The sequence below is a fragment of the Gossypium arboreum genome, chromosome 9, assembly GCF_025698485.1.
Source record: "Gossypium arboreum isolate Shixiya-1 chromosome 9, ASM2569848v2, whole genome shotgun sequence".
Classification (NCBI taxonomy): Eukaryota; Viridiplantae; Streptophyta; class Magnoliopsida; order Malvales; family Malvaceae; genus Gossypium; species Gossypium arboreum.
Window position 1 is genome coordinate 9,406,834 of NC_069078.1, and position 16,006 is coordinate 9,422,839.

Sequence of the window (16,006 nt, forward strand, 5' to 3'; positions counted from 1 at the left end):
TTGAGATTAAAAATGAATGTGATTTCCAAAAAATGTTGATTTGTGAAATTGAGTAAAATTAATGGTTTAAATCTGTAATTAAGCATTAGGTCTAATGTTACTAAGTGAAAATAGAGGATTTACTTGAGTTTAATTGAAGTAATTAGAGGATTTAAAGTAATACGTGTTGAGCTCGCCAGATTTAGGAGAGTGACAAGTTGCTATGTTGCTAGGTGGATAATTTTTCTGTTTAAGAATGAAAATAGTTTGTATTTATATTGTGTTATGCGAAGCCTCTTATCGTGATGAAGTTGCCACTTTCACACCCTATACCCGGTCCAGTCGCCGGACGTGAGTTATAGGATGCTACAACAGTAAATCGGAACATTAACAAGCAATTTATTCAATATTACTCAATAATCAATAAATGCAAGTTAATTCCATGTTAAACATATCTTACAATCAAATTCAAGTCTTAGTTGGCTTATGAAAACCTTTGAACAAGTTCAGAACTAAATCGAGACCAATCTGAAACATTTACAATATAACAGGTAAAAATGCAAAACAGGGGTCACAAGATCATGTGGTAGCACAGAGACCACGTAGTGTAGGGAGATGGTCGTGTGGCCAAATCGTATGATGGAGCTCAAACCGTGTGGAAGGAGACACACAATCGTGTCTCCAAAGTGTGTAACTGACTGATGCCGTGTGGGTCTAAAATTTCAAAGTTTAAATCGAGCACACGTCTGTGTTACCAACCGTGTGGGGCACACGACTATATGGCAGACCGTATCACAAGTCATGTGTATCCAAAACACCTTTAAACACAAGCAATGTCATCCATCTTTTCTTAGAAATCAAGCTATACCATTTACATCTATTTATACCAATTCAAAACTCATTAAAACATATCAGAACATGTTAATTAAACATTCAATCTAAGCCTAACCAATTTGCCCTAAATGGCATCACAGTACAATCATGAAACAACAACCATCCAAAACATTAACATTCATGCCAAGATTTTTCATGCCTAAACATACTTATACAATTATCATTGCTTTAACTAAGATATCAATAAGAAAAGTTCAATAAATGACCTAAAACAGAAAAATCTATTTTCACAATTTATGCATACCTTATTAGACTATGCAATTAACCATTTTATACCATTCAAGCCATTTACTCCAAACATCAACAATTACCAACATTCAATATCAACTCATGCTATTACCTAAACTTACACATAATCCCATTCAAATATTGGCTAACATCATCAACTTACTAAATGTCAATTAGGTACCAAGCACTTAATACATCAAGGTTACTTATAATCTTATTCATAACCAAAGTACTAAAACATGATCGTTAATTTGCAAAATAGACACCCTATATACATGCCACAAGTAACCACACTTTCAAACTTAAAAAACTACTGAGTTAGAAGATAGTAGGTGTGAGCTTCTGCTGATCAAATCGACATGTTCAGAGTATTCAATATCTACAGAATAATAATAACATAAGTAAGTATATAAAATACTTAGTAAGCTCATACAATTCAATTCAATAACTTACCTTACTCATTTAATAGTTAATTGCAAATAGCTATTCAAAATATTATCCCTATCACGACATTGTTCAAAAAATTTCAGGTCAATAAATAACGAACATACATGTATTTAGAGTTCATGTTTTTCCCACATTAACGATACAATTTCACACTGTATATCCTTTAATTTTCCAATGGAATTTTGTAAAAGAACTCAGTACACGAGTGCGGGTAACATAAGATGCTCCTCCGAGCTAGTCATATATAGAAACATATGTGTTAGGTTACCCGTCTAGGCTAAACCAGTGACCACAGAAAAATAGCCTAACCAGGGCTATAAATAAATGTAAGGTTACCAGCCCAAGCTAAACCTTTAAAGTTTCAATAGATTACCAGTCTAAGCTAAATCTGTGTCAGATGTATATTCAACTTCGCAACAAATACTGGAGCTCGGTCCAGTTGGGAATCAATCTAAAACCTCGTATATGAGACTTTTACTTGGTCCATCGCAATTATCTTAAAATTCAATTAATTACCAAATAGTCTAACTCCAATTTCAGCAGTTTCTATATGTATGTATTAATAAAAAATTATAATAATAGAAGTAGTATGAACTTACCTGACAAAACCGTAGCAGTTTAACTAATAAGGGCTATTCGGTAGTTTTCATATTTTCGCCTAAGTCAACAACTTGATCTACATAATAGTTAAGATTCAAAATATAAATATCAATCCCATAATAACACTCATCATGCTTACAATCTTTTAATTTCATTTTACATAATTTTCCTAAACTTTTACATTTTATTCAATTTAGTCCTTAAAATAAAACTTATCATAACTTTCGAATTTGGACTTCAAGCTTTAAACCAACTTGAAATAAATTCAATTACAGTCAAATATTATAAAATTTTTTAGAAATTACATATCAATTTCAAGATATTAACAATTTAGTCCTTATGTTCAAAATTAATAAAAATCACTTTATGTTTGGAATGGGATCCAATTTTCAATTTAGTCCTAAGTTTATTAAATTACATTCATTGAGGCTGCCAATTTTCAAGTTTGGAATGGGATCCAAGAATTTTTATGTTAAGATGTCTCATGGTGTTCGAAGATCTATCTCTTAACTTCAAAATACATTTTTAATCACTCTACTTCGAGTTCAGGAGTTTAAGTATTGACTATTTTAGTGAAGACTGTGCAAGCAAAATTTTAGGACAGGGTTATTACAGAAATTACAAGTTTCGGGCTTTTAATTCAAGTTTAATTCACATTGGGTTCGATCTTTAGGCTTAATTTTTATTATATATGAGTCCAATATTATATTGATTAAGTTTTATTATTTTATTATTTATTTTTCCAAATTTTAGATTTTTTAAGTATTTAAAGTTATTTAGGAGTTTTTGTTTCTTAGTCAAACAAGAAAAATTAGTTTAAAACTACTTGTTTAGATTAATTAGAGTTTCAGTATACTTTAGAGTTTTATTTGGATGTATTTAGCTAGCTTATATAAATGTTTTTTCATTATTCATTAAGTAGACAATTGTTTTTATTAATAAAGTTTTTATTAATAAAGTTTTCATCTCTAGGAGTTAGTTTCTTTGTGCAAAAAAAAAATGTTTTCATCAATAAAGTTTTCAACTCTGAGAGTTTGTTTCTTTATCCAAGAATTCTTTCTTGTGATTTTTAGAAGTAGTTTTCTTCTTGATTTTCTTTAAGGAGTCGTGGGAATTTATTCTTCATCTTTCAATTTGCCAAGGATTATTTCTTGGAGGGTTGATTAGAGCCATTAATTTTGTTGGATTTATATCTCAAAGAGTTCAATTGGAAATTTATCCTTTTATCCATCGGTTTATCGTTCCATCTTCCACTTTACTTTAATCTATATTTTCTCTATTTAGTTATTATTTTGAATATTTATCCTCTATTTTTAAAAATTTTTCTTCTTTCCTTTGTTATTTTCTAAATTTATTTTGGTTTCTTCGTTTCATCTCACATCCAAATCTTTCCTTCTTGAGTCAAACAACTTGAATTTGATCCTTCTTCCGCTTCCTCTACCTCACTAACCTCAAAACATTTTTTTTCTTTAACCCAGATAGTATTTTGGAAAAAAATATTTTTCAGTGGGTAAACATTTTCCAAACGATCTGAAATTTTACATACTGTGTAACACCCCCTAACCCCAAACCGTCGCCGGAACAGGGCTACGAGGCATTACCGGATATATCAGACAACTTATGGATATTTTACAATTATTATAACATTCATAGTTTAATTGAAGAATTATGTCCCTATAATGGACTTTCGAAGCCCAACACAAGTATTAAAGTGGAATGAAATGGGACTTGTTCGAGTATTCAGAGATTTTTTTTTATTTTTTTTATTTTTACAAAAATTTCGACAGCATTTCTTCTTAATTTTTACATAAAACCCCTTGCAAATTCAAACCAAAAACCAACTAATCCAAAACCAATGGCACAATCAAAAACAATTTAAACCTAAATATATCTAAATCATAACCAATTCATTAACATAGTCATTTAATAACTAAACATTCATAATTTTAATCCAAATTAACTAATAACTTCATTCATTTTTCATTCCAACTTATACCAAATTATATAGTATAATATTTACCATTTTATCAAACGAATAACAAAATATGGTATACCATTCTTATAACCAACTTTACAAGTATATCTATATAACTTATACAACACCTAGTACATGCCACTTTCAATTAAGAAAGAAAACATCACCCAAAATTTGCTGGAGTCGGGATCGTTCAGATGTTGGACCGGGGTACTAGACTCCTATTAACCTGCGCACAGAAACAACCGCACGCTGAGTATTCCGTACTCAATGGTATTACCATAATTCAAATTATAATAGCAATAAAGAATTTTAATTACCAAACATGTAACTATCTAATTTCACAAACATCAATTCATTCTTAAACTTTCATTAATTAATAATAACGATACAATTTTTATCTATTCTTCAGTTTCCATCACATATTACATGTAACAATTTCAATCACTACATGAACATTAAGTTCATGCCTTTCATTTTCAATCTCAATTTCAATTCACTATTCAACTTTTTCGTTTCTTTCAATATTTCAAAAATATAATCAATCAATTTATTTTAAATTTCTCATCTTAGATATTCACCCTATTAACAAATCTGGACTTTGACGGATACACGGATTCCAACCCAACACACCAGTACGGCACATTGTGCCTAAAACGGTACATAGTACCTGATCAGTATACGACACATAAAATGCCTAAAACGACACACGAGGTGTCCGATATGACACACGAGGTGCACGAAATCGACACATAAAGTGCTCGATCAAGAAAGCGGCAAATTCCGTACACTTCCAGATCCTATGGCATGCCAATTATATCCGACTTAGCCCGACTAGTTAATAGGGTATTTCAATTCTCAATTCTCAATTCACTTTCATTTCCATTCCAAGATTACTTTTCAATTAAAATTTTCACATTCAAATCAATTTACAATTCAATTATACATACACATTCACCATTCAATTCAATTCTCATTCAACTCAAATATCAATACTTACCTTATAATTCACTTATTAAATATAGAATTGATATAAAACATTTAATAAAAAGTAATTTGAATTATAGTAATACAAACCGTGAATTTCTCGTTTTAATCCTCGATAGCTTTCTCCTTTCCTTTGTGCGCCGATGTCTTGGGTTCTTTGTTAACTACGAAAATAATAATAATTTATAATCATCAATATAACACAATTCAATTTAATCCATGAGCCTAAACATGCAAATTTAACCATTTTTATACACATAATTCCACTATTTACTTATATGTTCATTCAAAGCTGTCTACTTGAGTCATTGTTACTAAATCATTTATATCTTGAGCTAGGAAACTCCAAATTAAGATCCACTAATTTTCCCTAAAACTAGACTCACATATCTTCTTACCATAAAATTTTTAGAATTTTTGGTTAAGCCAATAAGTACAGTTTATTCTTTAAAGTTTCCCCTATTCTGCTGTCAAATAGTTCCGACCATTCTTCACTAGAAATTAATTATATCACAGTACAGAACTCAGATAATATTCATGTTGATTTCTTCTGAAAATAGACTCATTAAGGATTCTAAAAATATAACTTTAAGCCTCTAATTATTTTTCTTCAATTTGTTGTGATTTTCCAAAGTCAGAACAGGGGAACCCGAATTTATTCTGACCTTGTCTCACAAAATTCATTATATCTCTTAATTTACAATTCAATTACTTATATTGTTTCGTCTATAAGAAACTAGACTCAATAATATTTAATTCCATATTTTATTCATCCTATAATTTAATTTATACAATTTTTGGTGATTTTTCAAACTTAGACTACTGCTGCTGTCCAAAATAGTCTTAGTACAAAATGTTGATTTACTTTAATTTCAATTTAATCCTAACTAAATTCACTTACTTTTCTATCTTAATTCATACTTTATTTCTATTCAAATTTTGTCCAAACTCATACTTAACTATTAAATTTCCAGCATATTTTCATAATTTCGAATTTATTTCCATTTAATCCCTAAAACTCAAAACTTATAGCTTAGTTTACGATTCAATCCTTTATTCAATTCCAATCAAAATTTCTATCAAATAAACCCCCAATTCCATCATTTTATTCAACATGAACCAAACTTAGAAATCTAATGACTTTCAAAATTTCTACTTGAAACAAGTACTATTTATCTCTAGGATTCCAAAAGCTCAAAAATCATAAGAAAAGGGGCTAAATTGACTTACCAAATTAACTTGGAACCTTTAAACCCTATTTTCCCTTTTTCTTTTCTTTCTTTCTTTCTCCCCTGTTTCTTCTCTGTTTCGTTTCCTGCTATTCTGTTTCCTTCCTTCTTTTTATTCTTTTGTTTCTTTCCTTTATTTCCTTTTTATTTACTTTACTTTTAATAATAATAATTTAATATATATTTTAACACATAAAAATCTCAGATTTTTATGCTTATGCCGCCTCACTTAGGACAAATGGCATAATTTCCATTTTGGTCCTCTTCATTTTCTTTTAATCTACAATTTAACTTTCATCCTTTATTCAATTTAGTCATTTTTCCTAATTACTCTTAATTAAGCTAAATTCACCTAATTTAAACCTAATTAAACACATCGCTAAACTCATAAATATTTCTAGTAATTATTTCGAACTCGATTTACTAAGACGGAGGCTCGTTAATGTACTTTTCCGATGCCCGTGAATTTTGGGTCATTACATACTGATTCTTGGTACTCTTTTAGAATATAAAAAAAGATTTGCCACAAAAAAAAGATCGAAAAAAGTGAAAAAAATAAAAAAAATATTTTGTGGGTTGAATTTTGTGCCGAAATCTCCCAGATTAGATCTACACTATTTGAGGAGACTCCGATTTAAATTTCGTGATTTTTGAAAATAGGGAACACCTCGAACGAAAAAATTCCAATTGTTTTCTATTGTTTCGGGTTTTTGGTTGAGTAGTTTTTTTTTATTATTCTAGAATTAGGGTTTCTTTTATTTTAGCTTTTCTTATTCTATTATGCATTCTAACATATTTTTGTTTCTTGTGTTAATAGGTACAAAAAGAGTTGCTTCTCATTTCTCTGCGCAACTTATTTCCTTCAGAGTCGAGTTCTTCTTTGGCTTCTTAGAGCCTTAGGTCAACTTTTTTATAGAGTGATTCCACATCTTTTTGAATATTTTGAGTTTGATTACATTTAAAAGTTGCAAGCAAGAAAATCTTAACTTCTTTTCTTTGTCTTTTAGAGTTTTTTTTACTGCGAGTGTATAACAGTGAGGTTTAATTTTCTTTGATCAAATTTTTTGAGTGTTTTTTATTTCAACCTCAAATAATGGTACATACACGTAGTAAGGACGAAGAGCATGATCCATACATGGTTACCATGGACCCAGTTATAGCACTGTCCGACGAACTTCAGAAAGATTTCAAAGAGGCGCAAGAGCATTTGGAAAATAAGTTTGACACATTGCAAACTCAAATCCTTCATCATGAGATGGTTCAACAAAATTTTAGCCAAACTTTGGCTCGAACGAAAACTAAAAATGATAAACCTTGGGCAAAGCATAGATGCCATATTTGTAAAAAAAGAAAAACCCGCACGGAGATGTTGTTTTCAATGTTGTTCAACCTTCTATTGTTCATGGATTTGTCAAGAAAGGCATTGGTACAAAAAAAACATAACATTTCTGCGGGCTTAAACGATTTATGGTAGAACAAAGAGAACGAGATAGAAAGTGCATGTAGTGTAATGTGAAGGATCACAAAGCCTCTAAATGTCCAACACATTCATTTAAGAAAACACCTTGGTAAGCTACGAAACATAAGTATGACACAAAGCCTATTGAGGAGTCTTCGTCTACTGCTATCATTGACGATGATGATATAAATGAGCAAGAAACTTCAAATGGCATCGTTCGTAAAGACAGTAAGTGTGATTTTGTGCCTATTGTTGAGTCTAGATCTAATATTGCACCTTGTTTCAAAGTTTATGTCGAAGAAATTGATAGTAATAGTGTGAACTATAATGATAGTGATAGTGAACTTTGTGAATCGAAAAAAGTTGATTTTAAGAATTGTTTCCTAGATTCTATGAATTTGGATGATTTATACCTTAATTATGCTCCTAAAGAGTTTTATAATGATGAATTAAATTTACAAAATATTTGTGAGGGGTTAAAAAGAAGTGAGGATGATTCATGTAAAAAGACTAAGAGACAAGAGACCTTGAGTGATAAAAATCAATTTAATGGTCCAAATTTTGTGAGTGAAAATTCCTACAATGTAAAATTAGAGAGTTCAATTCACATTTAAAAATAGAGCAAAAAGAAAGAGAGAACCTATTTGAAAGAGAGGAATGATTATGTTCTCACTAACCCTAACTTGAATTTGAACTAGACTTGTTCATTCTTTCAGTAATTTGTTGATCATTTGTGATGAGCTCTATTAAATCATTCCACTTATGATAAAGATTATTTCTTATTAAACCAAAGACAAAATGTGAGGAGGAATATTTTTGAGGAAAGAGGGAATGACACATGCACAGATGGGGTGAAATTTATTAAATTCCATTCACCGAAGGTGCCAATTTTTAAGCTTGGAAAATCATCAAACTTGCAATGACTTTTTGGATGGGATCCAGGAATTTCTAGGTTAAGATGTCTCATGGTGTTTGAAGATCTATATCTTAACTTTGAAATGCACTTTGAATCACTCGATTTTGAGTTCGAAAGCTCAAGTTATGGCCATTTTAGTGAAGATTACGCGAGTAGAATTTTTGGACTGGATTATTACGAAAATTACGAGTTTCAGGCTTTTAATTTGAGTTTAATTCATATTGGTTTGATTTTTAGGCTTGATTTTTATTATATATGAGTCCATGTAACACCCAAAACCCAACCTAGAAGTTTTGCCCAGATCTCGGAGGTTATATTGATCACTGAAGTGATCTATAGCAATTTTACAAAACGAAATGTTAAAATCTCATTTCAAACACAGCTTACTACGTTCGAACTAAATCGTTTAACATTTTGTATTTCAAAACAAAAAATTTAAGTTACATTAAAAACATTCAGAAATATAAATTCGCAGTTTCTGAAATTCAATCCAAAATAACAATTTACGAAAATCCAAAATAAAACTTACACCACAATTCTTATAATTACTTACAATCCAGAACAACTTGAAAAATTAAGAATTGAAACAAAACACTTTATTTAACCAATTCGAAACTTATCCGTTTGAGACCTCCAGAATGCCGAGTCCATCTATAGAATACGAGAGTACCTGAAAGGCGAAAAACTAAGGGGGTGAGCTACGTGAGCCCAGTGTGAGTCCAAGATGTAAATGAAAGACAGAAAAAAATGAAGGTTAAAAAAAAACACCTATATTTCATATAAGAGTATACAGAAAATGTAAAAGAATCTTACATTGGAATTCATACATATGAACCATTTCCATAAGTCATTCACAAAGACAAAAACACTACTCGATACACACCGAGGTACTAAACACATCAGATAATTATTATAACATAAAAATTTGAAGCTTTCATAATCAGAAATAAGCATAATATTCCAACAAATTTTAGTCAAACGATTTTCAATGATACAGTAAATGCAATGAATACAAAACCTACCCAAACCATTCGAGCACCACTTTGACAACCTTGCATACCACATATGAGCTATAATAAGCCCATCCATCCTGCACACCACATAGGACCATGATAGGTCCATCCACCCTACACGACGATATGTGGAACCAATCCACTTGAATAATAACCATATGCAGCTGAGTTGTCATATGTTTATATTGCGGTATCACCGCTATTAAGTAACACAGTTAAACTGTCGAGTCAGGCTCTCTTCTTTTCACAACCAAAACCCATATTTTCATACAGATGCACAATGTACATGACTTATAGAAAAACAAACAACAGTGATACAAAAATGAAAGTACACATATTTGATTAGACAAACCCAGTATCAGATTAGCTCAGATCCTATCATTAAATAATGTCTCAATTCATAAATCACATTACATACGCACTTTAAACAAAGCGTAAAATTAACATTATAATTACAAATACTTATACGACTCTAAGCTGTAACAGAGTTCTTAACACTTATACAGGGGCCTCAACGAACGTTGGGCGACACAAGAATTGGAACGGCAAAATTATAGCACAACGAAAATCTGTGAAACAGGGCCATACGGTCGTATGCCCCAACAGTGTGGAGGTCTACGCGCCTGTGTTGTGGTCTACACGGCCTTGTGCAAGCTTCACATGCCTATGGGAAAGGGACACATGCCCCTGTGACCGAGTTACATGGCCGTGTGAGCATCCCGTGTAACTCATTGTCTAAAATTTTTAAAATAAGATGTAGGCAGACACGCTCGTGTAGAAGTCTCACAAGCCCGTGTGCCCACGGGACACAACTGTATGTCCAAAATGCACGCCCGTGTGAATATTGAAAAGTTCAGCCATATGGATGTGTGGCACTAAAAATTTCCAAAACCCCCCAATTCCTAATTGAACACGACCGTGTAGATAGCCATGTGTGGCACACGCTCGTGTGGCCACCTGTATGGTCACGAAACCACCCTAAAATAGCCCAAAAATGTGAACTTCAACGAAACGATTACCTACATCAGTAGTGTTAAAACCCACATAGAAATCAAATGGAAATCAAGAAATCCACCATCAAAACGACCCCTACTCACATTAATTTCAGAAACACTTAAGAGATCGTCGAATTCCATAGAATCTGATAGTGATTCGGTAGCAAATTAAAATAGGTTCAGAACACAAACCTTAAATCACAATTCCCAGCACCACGAATTGTTCGATTCGCTCCACCAAACCGTTAGGAACCTCAGTTTAACATACCAAGTTATAAGAATTTCAATTTAACAGCAAATAGAAAATGAAAGAGATGCCATCAATAACCCTAAAAATAAAACTTACCTTCTTCACCTCTGATTAAACGAACACACAAGGAAAAAACTCCCTTAACAGACGACAAGTAACGATAAAATTGAAGAAGCAATGAATTACAAGAAAACTGAATTTTGGGGAAGAAAGAAGAAAAAAGGAATTACAGAAAAGTTACAGAGAACTAAAGTGGGAAAAAAACGTGGAATGGTTGGGTTTTGAAATAAAAATAAAATAAAATAAAATTTAAATAAATAAATAAACATTTTAAACCTGAAAATAAATTTAAGTAAAAATAATAATTCCTTAAAACACACACATGAGGACTCGAACCCAAAACCCAGAAGTAAACTAACACACATCCAACCACCCAACCAGTAAACTCATTCTGACATCAAAACACGATAACAAAATTCAATTACTCAACCCGCTTATTGACCCAACCACAAACCTCAAAACTTCTAACCCCAAATCTCAGGGTGTTTGTAATATCCCGAATTAGAGCCTAATCAGAATAGTGGTTTCGGGACCACAAAATATGAGATAGAAATAATTATTTTATGATTATTTTGAGGTCTATGATATGATTGCATGATTGTGTGAAAATTTCGTGAAGAAATTTTATGCATAAAATGCTTAAATTGAAATTAGGGACTAAATCAAATAATTTGCAAAACTTGCATTCTAGAAGTTTTTAGTATGAAATTGCTTTGGAATATTAATGAGGAGGTATCAAATATAAATTTTACCAATTTCTAAGTTTATGGACAAAAATTGGACATGAAATTTTTGGAAAGTTTAGTAGTAAGGGCATTTTGGTCATTTAGGGGTAAAATGAATTAAAATACAAAATTAAAAGCCAATTTTGCTCATCTTCTTCAACATGGACGTTTATACCAAGGGAGACTCCATGGATAGGGTTTACAAGCTTCCAAGCTCGATTTTAAGTCCGTTCTAACCTCGTTTTTTATGATTTTTACGTTTTTGGAGTCCCGGTAACTTGATTAGCTTATGCTAGCAATAATTCAACCTAGGGTTCGTATTTGGAAAAATACCCATAGGTGAAATTTGTGTATTTTGGTGTTTTATGATAGAATATGAGGTTTTAAATTATGTTAAACAACTTGTGCTACTCGGTTTTAAGTGAAAACAAGTAAAAGGGCTTAATCGGTAAAAATACGTAATAGTTATAAGTACATGTTAGAGTGAGAATTTGATGTTTCCATAGAAGGGAAAAATGATCAGCATGTCATAAAACATAAGAAAATAGGATGAATTTTAATTTCCGAACCTTGGGGCAAAAGTGCAAATATGCAAAGGTTTAGGGGTCAAAATGAAAATTTGTAAAAATATGATTTTTGGACCTGTATGAATAATGTGACTAATTATTAGGCTAAATGTGATATTATAGATGAAGAAAATTGAGATTCGGGCTTAAATCGGGAAAATACAAGATTATGGACTAAAATGGTAAATTGCCGTTTCTGGATCGAGGTAAGTTCGTGTGTTAATAATAATGCAATACCATGCATGAATTGTAATTCTCTATTGATATGGCATAAATTGTATGATTTAAAATGTTTAAGAAAAGTTGATGGATGGTATGTATGATATGGAAAAATGTAATGCTTGTTGTGTCATGTGAAATTGAATGGAAAATTATTGTTACACAAATTGAGTGTTAAATTATTATTACCTGGGTTGTATGAATTGTTACACGGTTGTACCTGATGAAATTTTGACAAGTTTGTACATAAGTAATTTATCGATTCTTTTTATTTTATTATATATTGTTATCATATGAAATGTGGCTACCTATAGATTGACTATTTGTTGTAAATTGAAAATTGAAAAAGGATTATGAATAAATTTGTAACATGTTGGAAAGTGAGGAATTTCCCGGTTGAACCTTCGGAATAGAAACGATACGAATGATTTATTGTGAGGTCGCATGTGTAGTACTAAGTGCAGGCTACTATGCGTACCCGATAACTTCGATCACGTGTGCAGTACTAAGTGCAGGCTACTACGTGTACCGAATAATTGGTCGCATGGGTAGTACTATGTGCAGGCTACTATGCGTACCAGATAGCTTTGGCTACAAGTGTGAAAATATGTGCAGGCAATTGAGTATCAGTTATTATTCCGAAGAGTTCAACGGGAAAATCGATTAAGTAAAAATACATATGAACATGATTATATGATGAATAAGTGCAGGTATATGTTTATGAAAATTATGAGCAATGTGCTCGATAGTTGGGTGAACTTCGATAAGATAAAATGGATTAAGTGGAATTATATAAGAATGAATTTTAGTAGTAAAACAGTGTTGGACAGCAACAGTTGTGTGACTTTGAAAATTCATTAAAAATTGTGAACGTTGAATAAAAATGCAAATGATATATGAAAATAAAGCTTAATGAGTCTATTTTCACATGAAAGAAATAGGGGAAGCAAAAGAATTCTATATTGTGTGATATTTGAATTCTTGTGAAACAGGGTCTGAATGAATTTGAGATCCCCTGTTCTGACTTTAGAAATTCACCATAAATTGTACACAAATTATTAAGAGTCATACCTTACATTCATGGATTCCTTATTGAGTCTATTTTTAATGGAAATAAACGGTATGGTCGTTGGAATTCTGTACAGGGAGAAATTTTGTTTGTAATGCACAGGGGTCAAAGTAGTTGTACCCTGAAACAGGGGAGAATTTAACTAATAAACTGCACTAATTGGCCCGACCAAAAATTTTGGAAATTTTATGGGAGAATATATGAATCTAGTTTCAAGGAAAATTAATGAAACTAAATTTGGAGTTTTGTAGCTTCAGATATGAATAATTTAGTAACTGTAACTTGATAATACAGCTTAACCTGAATATGTGTAATTGTACAATTATAGTGTTTTATCTTGAGAAGCATGGTAGTAATTGCTTATTATTTTCATATGAACTTACTAAGCGTAAATCTTACCCATCCTCTCCAATTATTTAGTTGGCAGGTCGGCTCGGGGTTGGAGATCGTCGGAGGCAAAATCACACTATCAAATTATCATTTTTGGGAGAATTAATTCAAGTATTAGAAATATCAAGTGAGTGGCATGTATAGGAAGTTAGTTTGTGATATGTATTTTTATTATGATTTTGATCATACGTATCAGTCTGCATTGAGTTATCGTATATGATCATGAAATGTGGTTCTTATCCATTATAGTTTATAAGTTTAATTAATCGTGCCAAGTCCTATGTTTTGATGTGATGATATAGTTAGCTTTGTTTGTTATGCATGATTGGTAATATATCAGGTAAATTAAATGCAGGCCAGTGGATCATGAATTAAATGGAAAGGAGTAATGTTGCCTTGAATATGGATGTTTAATGGACAAATTGGTAACTACGTTATGATGGTATAAAATGAGAATAATATTTAGCATGTCTAGTTCTAGTTAATGTAAGAATGTATATTATATACAGGATGGTAAGAAAACATGTGTAAAGTGAAAGACATGTTATTACATGATTATGGATGTATAAGTGTTCATTTATGCCACGTTATATGTCTCTAAATATGAGTCTATGCATGTGTTCGAAAAGTTTTGAATTAAATGAAATTTTATGGCCCGGTTTTCGTCTGTGTATGGTTAAGTTTGGTAATGCCTCGTACTCTGTTCCGGCCTTGGATACGGGTAAGGGGTGTTACATTGTTACAATCCAATATTGTATTTATTAGGTTCTATTATTTATTTATTCTAAATTTTGGATATTATTTAAGTATTTTAAGTTGTTTAGAAGTTTTTGTTTCTTAGTCAAACAAGAAAGATTAGTTAAAAAGTAGATTAGTTAGAGTTTCAATATATTTTAGAGTTTTATTTGAATATACTTAGCTAGCCTATATAAAGGCTTCTTCATTGTTTATTAAGAAGACAATTATTTTTATTAATAAAGTTTTCAACTTTGGGAGTTTATGCAAAAAAATATATATATTTTTTTTTCATTAATAAAGTTTTCAACTCTGGGAATTTGTTTCTTTGTGAAAGATTTCTTTCTTATGATTTTTAGAAGTAGTTTTCTTCTCGATGTTCTTCAATGAGTCATGGGAATTCATTCTTGATCCTTAAATTTGCCAAGGATTATTTCTTGGAAGGTTGATTAGAGACATCAATTGAGTTTGTTAGATTTATATATTAAAGGGTTCAATTAGACATTTATCCTTTTATCCATCGATTTATTGTTCCATCTTCTACTTTACTTTAATCTATCTTTTCTCTATTTAGTTATTATTTTGAATATTTATCCTTTATTTTTTAAAATTTTTCTTATTTTTCTTATTTCCTTTGTTATTTTTAATTTTATTTGGTTTCTTCCTTTCAAGGCACATCCAAAACTTTCCTTCTTGAGTCAAACAACTTGAATTTGATCCTTCTTCCGTTTCTTCCGCCTCGCTCACTTATTAGGTGTGCATGGTTGGTCGGTGTGTTTTTAGGTGTTTTAACATAGAGTCATTTCGATGGCTAATGCGACGTTCGAAATTTAAGTTAGACCATCCCGGTCAGGTTTGGGGCACCACATTAGTGGTGGTGTCATCTTCTTCGACAATTATTCTCCCATTATCATCCCAAAAAATGAAGAAAACCTAAAGAAATTTCCATACCATTTGGCCATTAATTGGTAAGCAATTTCAAGTCTTTTTCTTGTAATCTTTATAGATTTGGGGTTCTGGGAGCTTGATTTAGCTAGCTCATGTACCAATTTGTAAAACTGTTAAAGTTTTAGAAATTTTTTATTATTTATTTCTTAAAGAATTAGGCTTGAAATTGATAGATTTTAATTTTAGATTATGAAAGGACTAGATTGTAAAGTTATTTAGCTTGTTAGTTAACTTTGTTACATTAGAGACCAAATTGAATAATTGTACAGATTTTCATGAAATCATGTAAGAATTTGAAATTATTAGGTCCTTAATGAGAATA

At 31.2% G+C, this 16,006-nt stretch overlaps 1 long non-coding RNA gene across 1 annotated transcript; it reads right to left on the bottom strand.

Moving 5' to 3' along the window:
• Positions 1–4,092: 4,092 nt before the first annotated feature.
• LOC128280524 (uncharacterized) lies at positions 4,093–6,514 on the bottom strand. Its single transcript, XR_008270613.1, has 3 exons — positions 6,341–6,514; positions 5,201–5,274; positions 4,093–4,352 (listed from the first exon to the last, which is right to left on the bottom strand). It is a non-coding gene; the product is annotated as an uncharacterized LOC128280524 (long non-coding RNA).
• Positions 6,515–16,006: the final 9,492 nt, after the last annotated feature.